Source organism: Dermacentor andersoni, chromosome 10 (assembly GCF_023375885.2).
Source record: "Dermacentor andersoni chromosome 10, qqDerAnde1_hic_scaffold, whole genome shotgun sequence".
Taxonomy (NCBI): domain Eukaryota; kingdom Metazoa; phylum Arthropoda; class Arachnida; order Ixodida; family Ixodidae; genus Dermacentor; species Dermacentor andersoni.
In genome coordinates this window covers 123,462,274-123,477,777 of record NC_092823.1, presented here as the reverse complement: position 1 = coordinate 123,477,777, position 15,504 = coordinate 123,462,274, and positions in this window count along the sequence as shown.

The window sequence follows — 15,504 nt, the reverse complement described above, 5'->3', positions numbered from 1 at the left end:
TATCTGTTTTGTGCAAATGATGTTAAACTCGATCCAACACGCATGAACTTTGCACGACGAAGCGCACATTCGACCTTTTACTCTCAGGCCTGTACAAAGGCTGTTCCACTAAACCGATGTGACATCTGCACTAACACGACTCGGCGTGACCTCTTCCTCTCCTGTACCATAGTGGGCGATGTTTCCGCTCTTAACGTCATCACTTCTTTCTCGACCTCCCACTGTCAGGCATGTGCAAATGCCGTTGAACTCGACACGTCACGGCATGGCACTCGCTCGAAGCCTACAGGCAAAGATATATGTCAACGAAGCCTGCTCGACCGTCTGCTGTCGGACTTGTGCAAACGCCGCTAAGCAAGATTATCAAGAAGAGAGAGTCTCAGAGATGATGTCCGCTCACCTGAAGAATAACTGCTGGCTCGAAAGCAGGAGGAGCTCAGGGCAGGTGCCTACCTTGGCGGGCGGAATTCCTTCTTCTTTCTCATTAGAACGTGGCGCGTGCCTGAGCTTAAGATTGACGATAGGGTTGACCGATAATTTCTGATAAAAGAAAAAGCACACTGCAGGCATGATTTTACAAACAATTGATAATCTTTTAACCAAATTGTCGGTGCTATATTTTTTTTATCAGGAGGAGGGCTTTGGAAATCCCAATGCACCAGTTCGGCCTGTCTTTTGAACGTGAATATTTTGGAAGATACACACAAGGGTACACGTACGGAAAAGTATGCAGTGTCGCTAAAAGCTTCATTTGTGACTACAGCCGAATAAATGGTTAACGTTATTTGCGCTTCATTAAAGCGTATAACTTTGGCTTTACCACCCGTTTTCGGGGTTAGCGGCCGGACTTTCTGGGCCGATGCAAGGATAAGCACACACTGCCGCAAGCGAGTTGCGGGACCTGTTCATCGCCAAACGCCAACTAGCTCTTGGATGATGATAGTTATCTGTAGGAAGAAATGACGCTTCATTCTGCAACCCTTGAGGGAGCACGACGAAGCGTCATCAGGGGAGAGGGAAGTGAAAGAGAGAGGATGAGGAGTAGTAGACTCCACCATGTGTAGAAGAGGACAGATTGTGGTCCTCAGCAAAAGGTGGCTCTTTGAGACACACATGCAATCACAGCGGAGGAGCTTTGCGGCACCTGAAGCTATGTATGGCTGGTGCTGGTGCTGCGTTGCGTTTCTCCATAAGACACCCTCATAGTACAGGCTCTCGGCTATCAAGTCGTTCTATTACGGCGATAACAATTATATGGACGGTACAAGCAAATTTTCACAGTCGGCGTCGCTTTGGGTCTCTGCATATATATGGATAAATGCATGCTGTATGATTATCCATGCAGTCTATCCTGGTTATATTACTAACTTATTCAATCACTAAAGTTGCTCATATACCAGGCGTTACGTTATTGACTATATTATTCCTAAGAACTTGTCGCGCGAAGCACAAGTCGTAGGTGAGAGTGGATGTCGCCATTTATAGAGATGGCTGTGCAAAGATAATTTGAAATGATATTATTATACACAAATAAAATACTCAAGTAATAAGTATGCGGGATTCCGATACAAGATAACATCATGTCATGTGTATGCGATACGGTACTCCCCATCTGTATCTTGAGATACTTCGATAGCGTTCACGCATTTCTCGTATCTCCACTGTAGGTACCGTTACAAATAAACAGTAAAGGCGGCTGTTAAATTTTATAACTCCTGCCCGAGGATGTCGCTACTTTCATACTTACTCTATTAAGCCATACAAAATTTTCGGTACTGAAATATACAGCATACTAAATAGCCATTACGCGAAACAACTTTTACTTCCCACCTTTATGACCAGTACAAAGAACTGCTTTTCGGACTAATATTAAAGAGGATCAACGACATATATTGCTACATGTTTGTATATGCAGTTCCGTAACGGAAGGCATGCTCGCCAAACGGCGTGCACATGCAAGTCCCCCCGGCAGCAAGCAATAACAGGCCTCGGATATCGTCGCTAAGGCTTTCCAGAGTTGCAACACGACCGCCTGCCCTACAAAGAAACAGATCCTGTCTAAGTGCTCGGGTGTAGACTGAGATAATGGGGCCCTCTGCTTTGCTATTGAGCTACCACCGTACGAATAATCTGAATCATACCTTCTGCAGTTTAATGCTACTCGGGTTTACAATCTCTGGGAGATTTAAACACTGCCGAATGGACTTTGGTAATGATAGTTTTAATACATTACGAGTACTACTCACCCCTTCCCCAAACACGGGCCAGCCTGCCTTCGACTTCAACAATAAGGAATCTTTTCCATTGAGCAGCGTTTAAATCCATTCGAAAAAGTATACCTATTTGCTAATCAGAAAGTGGTGCAGTCGCATTTACGTTATAGTCTTCGTATTCTGTGCTTAGACACAGATATCTTCGAGATAATGTCGGCGTATCTTCTATGGACGTTCACTATGACCTCATAGCTCTCCAAGTGTCGATTCATGGGATGTGTGATAAAATATTATTATAGACAGCAGTGTAGTGTGCTTAATGCGATATCTAGCGAAGTATTCAAACCAGTTGGCAACTATTTAGCGTGAATGTTGTTGCATACTCGCTTTATCTAACCTAATATATATACGCATTGAGAAACCATGTAAGCATAACAATGACGGATTAAAGCAATGTCCCAATCATCTCCGTCATTATCCCGTTTATTCGTTATCATAAAAAAATCAACAAGCAATATATCATCATCATCTTCATGTTCTCACGGAAACCACGTAAGGAACGAGCATGGGGTCAGAACAAATGACTTCTCGCTAATCCTGGCTACAAACTGCTTAACTCTTAACTTGTTCTTTACTGAGGAGGCGTAATACTCCGTTCCTTACATGAATCGATGATCGAGTGGACGTATGAGCTATTGTGTAATGCACAGCAAGAGAATTATGGACGTAAAATAATGACACCGCTTTTCCAAATCACGGAAATAAGCTTAATGAGGCGACGATTTAACAGATACCACACATTATTGGAAGCAATGCCACGTAAAACATGCTACGTATCGTGCGATCTATCCTTGTTTGGCGTAACGCAAAGTGTTACCAGATTACGCAGCGTGCCCGCCCACAAACACGCACGCACGCACGCACACAAACACACACACATACATACGCACGCACACACACGCACACACTTCGCAATGTAGTTAAAAATTACGGTGAGGACAACAGTTTGAAGGTGATGGTTTGATGAAGAATAAGACGACAACGGTTTGAGGATGGCGGTGTCGGCGACGACGACGCCGACAGTTTGACAGTGAACTCGAAGTCATTCACGGGGACATCGAAGACATGATAATGTTGGCGCCTAGATGACGATTAAAGCGACATGATGACGACAACAGCGTGAAAGCTACGGTAAAGTGTCAAGGCCGTGATGACGGCCCTCCCTGAATCTGGCACACTGGTGTTTTAATCCCCATGACAGCGAGCAGGCGATGCTGTTTAGTGAAGTACAATACATGTCATTTTTTATCGTAGAGTTAGCAGCCAAACTCTACAGGGAAAGCTTAACGAAAAAAGTGGCAAACAAAACGGCGCCGCCATGTTGCCACGAGTCATTCATGTAACGCTAAAATCTTCAAACTATTATGCGATAACAAGCATTAACACGTGACAAGTACATATAGACAACGTGTAACGTTCATTCCCTGTATTCTTCTGAGAGATCGGATGGCTACTTATAGAATTTTGATGTAAGGTTCACGGTGCGGGAAAGGATGCGTTTGCAGGCGCCTGAACTAGATTGCACCACATTACTTAGGGATGCTCGGTATCTCGTTGCTTGCGCATCTTCATCTGAATCTCATATCATCGTCTGCGCCTGCGTACCTGCACAGTAGCAACATGGCGGTGCCCTTTCGGTGGTCGATTTCAGTGCATGGGCGCTATGGGGAGCTTTACGTGACTGCCCGGAGTACACTCTGCAGAAACAGTTGCTTTCCATCGTACTGAACCAGTCGGATGACCTGCCTCTGTCGGAAGAATTTTACAACATTGACGCGGCTTAACATCGCATCAGAAGGTCGTGCAAGCGCTACTGGGCTTCTTGAGATCGACCGGCCTGTGTGAACGCCTGTGACTGGAAAGCCTTTTCTTTTACCTGTTCTCTTTCATTTTTCTTTTTTTTCTCCTCTCGCTTTTTGTCGGCTTTACAGCCCCTATATGCCCCACCCCGGTGCAGGGCAGCAAACCGGAAACTCGCCTCTTGTTAACCTCCCTGCCTTTCCTCTCTCTCTCTCTCTAGAGTTGGTTATATTACCACCATGCTTCTCGTTTGAAATTTTGGTTCCCATGTGTGATGTTTTGTATAAACTTCACTCTATATAAATAAATGCACTCGGGTAATCTTTTGCATTCGAACCCCACGAAAAAAAAAAAAGAGAGAAACGTTATGATCGGCGCTGTTACGACCTGAGCCGATCCAAAAGGCGTCGTAAAGCAATACCCATCAACCGTGAGGCGTACGCTTGAGGCAAATATTTCGCACTTGAACTCGTGCCATTCCGAGCGAACATGTACCACATTTACTGCCCTACATCAACATTCTGAGAAATTAAACTGATTGCTAATGAGGGCAGAGGCAGCGTGAATAATCCAATAGAGAAGAAAGCGAAGCGATTAAACATTTCAACGTTCAAAATGTCAGTCTAAATCTCGGTTTCGAGGGAGTTGGCTAGTGCGACGTCTCCATGATCGTGGAGCATGTGCAAGAGTACGGTGACAATGAAATGCTGTAGGTATCAGTCTAAGACATTTGTGGTAAGAGTGCGAAAAACAAACACGGTTCTGAATAAAGGTGTTCAGTCAGTAATTCGAGCAAAGAAAGTCTCAGCAAAAAAAAGAAAGGTAAAAAAAAATCGAGACCTTCATGTCACGTGTAAATTTCAAGAACTGAAAGGTTACAAGTGATGGAGCTCGAAACACAAGACGAATACGCTTTACTGAAAAACTGAGGTGCAGCGAAATACAAGTACGTCTGTTATTGGTTTCAGGACAGGCAAATGAGAAAATTGGTTTCACTGAACACAGATGGAGGCAGCAATAGACCCAATCGAATTCAATGTCGCATTATGTTTTTATACGTAAAATAAATAATTACGTGACAACGTTCAAAAGCGACTCACTGTTTACTAAAGACGCCGTATGATGCAACGCCCATATATATAGACGCCGTACCCATGATGCAACGCCCATATAGTTTCAAATTTCATGCACTGCAGTCTTTTGTGCTTGAACGCATAAAACGACGTTTTCAGATCTTTCTATCTATAACTCCCCGGATCTCGCTCCAAGTGACTTTTTGCTGTTGCCCGATCTGAAAATGGGCCTCAAGAGGACACGATCGACGCAAATGTGACGGCTAAGCTCTGACAAATTCCGAAAGAAACCTTCTACCGGTGCTTCCAACAATGTCAGGAGCAATGGAGCAAGTGTGTGTGCGCGCAAGGGTCCTACTTCGAAGGTGATTAGGTAAACACTGCCATAGGTCGTAACGTTAGCACGCTGAACCATCATTCCGGGAACTTTTTGACTGTCCCTTGTATACCTCAAGCAATGCCTGATATTCCTCAAAGAAACCTGATAAGCTCGCTCCACTCGAGAGGATTCGATCGTTAAGCGTGGCCAGGTTCAGTTTCCAGTGGCGGCCTGTTCGAATCCAGATATTCTTAAGAGAATCTGCGTCGTCGCAGCTAGGCCTGACCTCCCACCTCGGTGGACACTACTAGGGTCTCTTGGGTCCAGTCAAGCTGCTTATGGCAGCTTTTAGCCCAGGCGGACGTTTCGAGTGTATACTAGAAGAATTAATAAAATTGAAGTTAAAGGTTCTAGTAAAGTTGGCCTGCGTCATGTGCTCCGCAGCCGCTGTGGACTCAGGGTCAGCGGTAGTTGCAAGAGTCATGAGGGAGGCAGTGGCCAAATATTGTTCCACGGATACGAAATCCTGTTCTGGTGAGGAAGTGTCTTGTTGAAGCTTAGTTGGCCTTACTAGTATGGTTTCACCAGGACTGCTATAGACCCAGCGGCTCTCGGCCTTTTCGCTAATATTTAAATAAATTTTTCCCGTTTTCAGGCACAATTCCAAGCCTGAAAAGGTAGTGGCTTAGACAAGGATTCGAACTTGGGACCTTGAGAAGGAGCTCGACGCTCAAGCTACCCCTGCTCCCCGCCACCACCTAACGAGATGCGCGGCGCGGTCCTCTAACAGTTCGGGATCTTGACTGCAATGCCAAGGAATTTTTTTCCTTCAGATATTGGAGGGACGAATATCGCGATCGTAGCGCTAGACTTACGACTCTCGCTAACCAGGCTGACTTCACTGCTCCTCGGCTTCAAGTTCGCATTTACAACAGGGGCTCTTATATGAGCAAATAAAAAAGATATTTAGTACGTTTTGAGCAATTAGCAAAATACCTTTAATTTTTTTTGTCTTGCCGCTGCAATGCGCGTCTAGCTAAGTAACCTATATGCAAAAAAGAGTAGAAAGCGTAGATAAGACAGTTTCTTTTAAAATAGTGTGTTCACCGTGAAATTAAACACCTGGGTTGCATATACTATAATGTTATATGTGCGCAGAACAAAGGCTGCTAAAAACGAGCTTGCCAACCAGGTAGTGCTAGTGAGGGCCAACTGATCTTTGCGTAATAAAACAGTAAATTATGACGTATAACCTGTATATGTAATGTCGACTTATAGGCATCAATAAAGACCCACGACTTCTAACGTAACAGCCCATGACATTCAACAGTTTTTTTGGGGGGGGATAAGGCCATTGGTATGGCCCAATGGATGTGTGTATTCTTGGCCAGTTCTTCAGTATGAGTACATTTTCCACCCTGACACAAGATGCATAGAATACTTAATGCAACTAGATAGATATGTGTCGTACTTTTCTGAGTACACGCCTCAATTTGTTTGTATGTGTATGTGTGTGTTTGTTTGCCCCCTGTTATTGGCTCGCACCCACTGTGGCGGATTGGCCAAGGTTCGGGTGGAATCTTGGCCGAATTAGTAATTCCGAGAAAACAGCTGAGGTAATCGAGAAAAATCAGAATAATTGGATATAACAAATAATTCTGAACTTAACTAAATTTTTTAGGCAACTATAGGCTCTTTACGATTGTTTCTCCCGGTGGCATCATTCATTGTCTTCGTCCTCATGCGTGAAAAAAGAACACTGTGCAGCTGCCTGTTTTCATTTTTACATTTCGGAACAGCTTGCGAACGATGCAGTGCGCAAATTTAATATTTGCATGAAGTTAAAACAGTGACTTGTGTGGTGCATACCGAACGTTGCCCAAGGTCGTACGTTGCCTATAAAAAAAAAAGGAATACAATTGCACTCTTGGTATTTAACGGTATACCATTTAATCAATTGCGTCGCTAAAGCTTCACGCCGCATAAATTCGAACCTGCACGTTGGATCTTTTATACCATTTTTTACTACCCATAATAGTGATAATATTTAACTTAAACTTTAACTTAAAAAAACAATATCTCTTAAAAAGGTAAACCAACTTTTCTATTGGTCGCTCGCTAAACGCATGACGAGATAATGAATTTAGTGTTATTTACTGTTTGGCATTGGAACACGTAAATGTCTCTCTAGAGGCACAAGTGTAACATGAGCTCATGCGTATAAGCTACAATTATTAGGGACGTGACTTTTAAGGATTACGTTCGTCCTCGCGTTTCCTAAGGTCACCCCGACTTTTGGAAATGTAAGAAATCTTCGCTGCAAAATGCTTCGCTTTGTACACGGTACTTTAAAACCAGCAATGTTGGAACTTCTTGGACGTTCCGATACACACTGTATTTGAACGCTACTAAATGGCTGAGTCATTTCCTCGTAGACAGTTTTTCTCTGAACAAGAAAGCCTGCCTACTCAGACGAACGCCATGAGATTCCATACCTTGAATATTTCAAGTGAATTGCGGCAGTTTTCGAACCGAAATCTGCAATAAATATTTATTTAGCGCTCGTCCTGTCTGTTCTTTCTTTCCGCTCGGCTTGGAACTTTCTGAAGTATGAAATAAATAAATGAAAAAAAAATTTCGACAGAACTCATCTCACAACGAATGTCAATGTGAATGCGATCAGCATTGAAGCAATTTAGACAAACACCGTATTGCCCCCTCCACCCCCTCCCCCCCAGATGCGTCACGTACGAGCCAGGTATGCGACCGCGCAAATCCCTCGCGCTTTCCACTCGAGACGCTGCGCCATCTACCGAAGCCGCCGCAAAGTCTGCGCGTGACACGTTTGTCAAGATGTATCGATGATGAATGTGGTGTTTTGTGGCGCAAGGGCCAAATGTGGCCAAAATGCGCCAGGCCGATGTTAATGAATTCGCAGTGGAGCTATGCATGACGAAGGGTAGATGTCACCGCGGTTGCGTTCTTTTCAAGCGCCTTGTGCAGACAGTTTGTGCAGCTGTGTGCGCAGCAGGGCCGAGTATTACTTGCTCTCCACCTTGCGGGTTTCCGCGGAACTGTTACGTCAAAGTCTTGCCTTTCCTTCGATTTGTTCAGGAATTTGACTTCACCCTGCCATCTGCTAGCCGCCTGGTTAGCTCAGATGTTAGGGCGGCTGCCCCGGAACGGCGGTTGTCCCGGGTTCAATTCCCAGACCAGGACGAATTTTTCTTTAACTGTCAGCCTTTTCTTTCGAGGAACCCGCATGAGTTTCCTTTGTAGCAATTAGCTACGTCTGGGTGGGTGTCTCAATTTTCCTTTATTAATTACTTCTCTCCCCTTTGCGGGTATCCGCAGAACTATCTTGTCAATATCCCCAAAAGACACAAGATTCGGCAGCCTTTAATGCCGATGTTTACATCAGAGTTCCAAAAGGAGATTTCCACTTGCAAGTTGGGAAATTTTATAGCCTTGGCCAAGAACAATGGTTATTGATTTTCACACCGGAAAAGGAGAGATCATTGTCGCTGACCTTGCGGTGCTCTCGGAGCATATGACACGAAATTTGGGAACGTTTCCCCTATGACGGCTATACAACCTAAATACTTCTTCGGTGCACCCTCGTTTATGAGGGCGACCAGGAAGTGGCGCAAAAGAACATGCCATAAATATATGCAGAAATTAGGCAGCACCGCCAGCCACCCATCATGGAGCCCAACAAGGGGACGCTACAGGACCTTGAAAAGACACGTCCTGCATGCACCAGCTGTACGATATTACTATAACCAAATCTGTTACAACCAAGGTTGGCTATCCCACACAAGGTTAATCCTTGCTGCCAGAAAAAAGTGAAAGTAAAAGGAAGCCAAGAGAAGACAGGAAAGATCGAAAGCAAGAGAAAGACGAAGATTACACAGGAGGATAGGAAACGGCAAGTACCGATTTCCCCCGGGTGGGTCATTTTGGGGTGCCGTCTATGTGAAGCCGAGGCCAAAGAGGTCTGCTGCCGCCGCCGAGGGGCCGTAAAGGTCCAAACACCTGACACTGGCTCAACCCAAAGGATCCCCTTTTCCCCGGACACGGCTAAGCCACGCACGGTTAGACGCGGGAGGGTCCAACCCTCGTGTGCTCGGGTACGTGGTATCACCAGGCCCCGCACACTCTCAAGTTCAACAAATGGCCACAGAGGGCGAAAAATCAATCGAGGCGCGTTTCAGCATAAGCGCGCAAGTGGAGCTACTGTAATTTGGTCGAATAGTTTAATTTGTGCTTTCTCTGCTAGGGGCGCTGAACATGCTGAATTTTTTAATTTACACAAACCATTGACATGAACAATCGAGCTGTCTAAGGATGCTTTTTTACCTCAGGCAAATTGGCAGTTGATTTTCTTTTAATTTGATTGTTGAAGCTGCTTTTTAGTCATAGCGTCAAGGTTTTTGTGCTCGATTAACCACCGACAGCCGACAGCCTATTGGTATCGATGTGTTTCCTGGCCGTTGGCGTTCGAATACTACGGCGGTAAAACATTTTCGAAAGCATGCTGGTTTCGTCTGCGAGTCATTACATAGACTTGCTGTAAGAAGGTCTACTCTTGGCAAAGAGTAGTGCCTCATTTTGTTTAGGCGTTGACTATCATAATGAATGCGGCGGAGGTTGAGGGAGTACGCTTGAAGGTACGTTTTTATGCCGTTGATCTCCATAACACCGTAAGTAAGCAAACCGATGTCGCAGAACACCCGATGCATCATTGTGTGTTCTCCGTCATCGCTTGTTTGCTGTATGCCTACTAATTCTTCATTTCTTCAAGTGTTGTATCCTCCTTTTGTCCTTGTTCTCTTGTGCTTCGCTTACAGTATGTCGTTCCGTCAGCTGTAATGCGCATTTGCAAAACCAATACGTTTGATAAGACGCAGTGGTTATCATAATTTCACTACACGTGTATTAAGCTGGCACATGTGGTTCAGATACAGATACCTGTATGCGAACTTGCACGACGTTGATGCGGAGATTAGGATAATGATGACACCCGTAAGGAAGAGGCAGCTGACGGCCGTATAAGCTGTTGCGTTCTTTCCGCCAAACTACCCGGCCTGGTAGTGCTGTAAAGATGCTGTATAAAAGTGACACGCGGTGACAGGGAAATTAATATACTTAGCAGCCGACCGTACGTTTTGTAGCTTAGGTCTTCTTTCTTGTGCGTTTGTGCTACCCTTATTAATGAGCCATCTCTTGACTATGTTCTTGACTATGTATCCGCGTTTGTGTGGATGCGTAGACGTGTGCTTTTTGTTGTACTTGTAAAATGCAAATAAAATATTTTCAGGCTTACTCAATCTTTGGTGTCGTGTGCGTTTCTTCCAGTCGAGGCCATCGTGCCACCTGGAAACCGCATTCTGTCAGTAGCCCTACACGGAATGCAACAGCTGGAGCGCGGCGGCACAACTCGCCGTAACGGCGGCGTAATAAACGAAAAACCGCTCGGAATGCCCTTAAAAGTCAGTTCAGAGTGTGCCTTAACTCGATATGACTCAGCGCTACATGTATTCTGCTGCGCCTCGATCGTGCTCCCGCCAGTTTGGTTGCTGTGTGGCAAGCGTAGCGCCTACATAAATATGTAGGCGCTACGTTTGCTACACAGCAACTAAACTGGCGGGAGCACGATCGAGGCGCAGCAGCCAGAAACCCAGTAAAGCCACAGAACACCTGGTAAAGCGTGTGCAAACCTGGTGAAGCGTGTGCAAAACCCCGTTTCCGTTTCCTGTTGTACAGCGCCACCCGTGGTCACATACTTTAGTTCACGACGCCACCGCTACGCTTATTTCCGTAGCACTGTGGAAGGTACAGTTTCCCTTCTCTAAGTTTGTATAGGTGTTCTGTGGTATCACAACATACCAAACGCCTGCTGACGCAGACGCACCTGCGGGGAAAAATGTATCGAGACATGACTGAGCGAATATATACGATGTAGGTTCTATCCCGCCCTCACCCAGAAAATGTTTAAAGGATTTTTTTGTCAATCAAGAGTGGCACACACCCTGTGGCACATACACAGTGACCTTAGTTTGTACGACGGTTGGTTTCACGCCCGGATCCCTCAGCACAGCAGCCAGATGCTTTACCCATTAGAACATGAAACACCTAGTGATCCAATTTGGCGGAAAGACAGACAGACAAACAGACAGACAGACAGAGAGACAGACAGACAGACAGACAAAAAAAGAAAATTTCCTCGGCAATGCGTAGGAAGTGCAGAAAAAGTCGCAGGAGTGGAGAGAGTTTTCCTTGATGTATACCTGACCAATCTCTGAAATATCGGGACGCTGCCATTTTGCCGACATTAGTTTAACGACTTTATATTTTTAATGTGGGGGGGGGGGGGGAGCGAACAGCAGTGGGCAGTGCGACAGCCATGCACAGACACCTGAGGCGTAAGCGAGATATTTGTGTCAGCCACGAGCGACGCCGTTATTTGCGAGCTCGGACACGCTGGCATTCGACACGATACGTCTCCACGAGAAACACAAACACCAGCCGCGATCTGACGACATTAAAACAAAGTCGAGCAGTTGTCGTCAAGAGGCAATGTGCTTAAAGTCAGCGGCCTAACTATAAAGGAAAAATCGAAATCGCAAAGGCGGCGTCATGTTTTTGCAACTCGGATTTCGGATAACGGAATAATTTGGCGGCGCGAACTCTTCATCAAAAATGTCGGACGTTAGCCACGTTTCTGTTATAGCTGCTACATCAGGTTCATAATCAATTATCAAGTTTTCAAGTGCCTGGGGTTTGTTGACGACGCTTCTAGCATTTACTGTGAAAAGTGTTAGTTCGCTGATTTTGCACCTCGGCGAGTTACAACTCCGCCTTTGTCTTTTCCGGTGATATTCACTGCTTTGCCGGCACGGCGATTTTCTGACCTCCTTTCTGAATCGTTGTTTATCAGGTGGCACTTTGTCATCCTCCTCATTCCTCCAAACATACGGGCGATTGTTAATGTATAGTTTGTCGAAAACAAGCGAAACCTTTTCATTCTTTTGCCGGTTTACCTTCGCGCTTGTCCAAAGTTTTCTTCTGATATCCCACACGCGTTTTGAAATGTCTTCTGCAGTAGATAGTCGAGTGTCCTTAAGTTTGTACTCCTTTTCAGTACTGTATACTTATATCCTGAATTTAATAATTTGAATATTAGAGGCCGAATCTTGTTAGGCTCTGCTCTCCCTATCCGATGTATGCGTTCGATGGCTACTGCTTTCAACTCCAGAGGGTCTTCGATAACGTCTTTATTCACTGTGCGTTCCAGTGTCAAGGGTGTTTCTCCAGTGGCTTCTGGTAGTCCGTATATATTACCAAATTAGAGCGTCTGCTACGATTCTCTAGATCATTGATTCTATTTTGCATTGATATTATTACGGAATTCATGCTTGCTATTTGCTCTTGACAAGACTCGACTATTTGTTCTAGGCTTGTCAACGTGTTCAATTTCTTATCGATTTCAGCTAGGTGATTTTTCTTAATGTCCTAATATCTGCGGCCATTTCCTTTAATTGTTGACTTATTCCGAGGCCGGGATTAATTTCGACATCTCCGCCAAGTAATAGAAGCTTTAGTATAAGCACAGCGTGTTCAAACACGATACCACACAGCCTTGGGCACGGTAGCACTAACAAGAATACGTCCCTAGAGCGAATAAAATTTCCGTATCACTTTCTCACCTGAAGAATGAAGACAAACGGACCGTTAGGTGGCTGCATTCCTTGAGTGCTGCCGTGCCCAGGGATCTCGGCTTGCGTGTGACCGGCTTTTATAGGCGGGCTGAGGGGTGGCGCTGGAGCACTGGTTGTGCGCTCAGCGATTTGCGCAGGTTGCCGACGAACGGTGCAGCCCAGAATCCCATAACTTTATCAGCGTGACATCCGGCACGTGGCAATTGGTCACACCGAATATCCTTGTTCTCCCGGTCATTCCTGGTGGTTCAAGGCCCGGACTGGCGTGAAGCAGCAGTGCGAGAACAAGCTGAAGAATGAAGACAAACGGATTGTTAGGTGGCTGCATTTCTTGAGCGCTGTCGTGCCCTGGCTGGACATTCAGTTGCTTCTGCTTCTTTAGTGCCTGCCGACGATAGCAACGCATGAGGCTTGCCTTCCCGGAACTGCGCCATTCATACGAGGGACACCATTAATGGGGGCTCTGGTGGTTTCTACAAGAAAGGCTCCTGTAGGCTTATTTAAATGCCAGCGAAATGTAGCAGTTGCAGGCAATTTTGTTTCACTTTGCCTTCCTACCGTAATGCAGCCATTGTGGCACAAATTCCAGACGTGATATCATGCCCGGCAGGAGACACATAAATTACTGAGCCACCACGGCTGACATGCATACACGTGAAACGCTCCCGTTAAGTGCCACCCTGCAATGGTGCAGTGGCACATGTCGGTAAGGGGTATAAGGGGCCGCAAACGAATTCTGGTTTATTTGTAACAATAAAAATGCACTAATTTGCTGGTGTCTCCGCTGCAGTCTTTTTCTTTCACGATCATCAAATGAACAGCACTTCTCACGTGAACAGCACTGCGATTTCTGGCTGAAAATCTAGATACTTATGAGGGCAGTCACGACAAAAACTGCCCTAGCAGGCGAAAGTGCCTAGCAGAACACGCCTAAGATCACTGCACAATGTGTATGAACTGTTCAACATCGAGCATGCCTGAACAGGATCTCCTGTGACCGTACTTATTCCGCAGATTTCCTTCCTGAGACACATAAGTAAAACAATGTGGCACGATTTGACAACTGAAATGGCACGGCAGGCAATCATATTTGTAAGCTGATGAGTAAATGGTTTATGTAGGATTGTAGCAAACCGAGGGTAAGAGAAAGATGCTAGTCTTTTCAACGTTAGGGTAAGGGCGAGGAAAAGCGGGTAAGCTTTTCATAGGTGAGGGCGAAGGAGGGAGGGCGAAGACGAGGTGTAGACGTGACTTGCATCATGAGAGGGAACGAGGGAAACAAGTAATTAGGGCATTTGCCCACCTCTGGTGATAGATGATCGTACCAGGTGCTAACCGCACGCTCTCGTGAGGCCGTGCTTTACAACCCACGGCACAAATTTTGCAAAGACACCTGTTTCGATGGACGTGGCAAGTTTGCACTTCTGTTCAGAGTTGCCGAAGAACACCACCGCCACCTCATAATGCTCTGACGCGAGAGGAAGCCACAATATGGCGAGAACTCGTAACAAACAGTCATCCTCACTTGAGTCTCTACCACGCTATACACCCTGCGCTGCATTCCTATAAATGCCTACACGACGATCAATGCGCAACGCTTTACCGCGTGGTGTGGGCTTGCGCAAGCACACCGCAGTTCACATCCATAAGAAACACCCCACCACACGGCAAGCAATGGGAGGCAGCGCTGTCCAGCTCAGACTCGACCTGGTCAACCGAGCGAGAAGGACCGCTAAGGCCGCTGGACTCCACCACCCATTACAAAGCGGAAAAGCTACAGACGTTCGTGTGCTCTTTTCTATAAAGTTTACTCTCTCTCAGCCAACAAAGACAACTTTCGTCTAGCTTTGAAGGACAGCAACTTTCCTGCTTGGGGCTTGGCAAAACACTTGCTGCAAAGCATTTCCGGCTCCGCAAAAAGAGAAAAAAAAAATCAAATCTCTACACACATGTGTGTACACATGTCAAACACAAGAAAGGCACGGTCGACCTTCCTGGATGCACAAAGTATTAGTGCTGGTCTTGAATAAAAAACGTGGTGAAAACGTGGCATGTCAGTTTCAGATGCCCGAGGAGACAACAAAAATATTTGCAAGCATAAAATTGCAAGCATTGACCCGCAGCAGCCGTGATCTATTTATGTAAGATTATAAAAATAGCTGGCGCATGCGTCATTCGTAATGCGCGAGAAGACGCCATATTTCATGTCGTTCGGATGACATTGGCAGAAGCCGCTTGGCCCACAGATCCCCTGCTGAGTATATTTACATTTAGAGTCAGTCAAATGTTTCTTACTTGAACGAACAATAAAGGTCGTG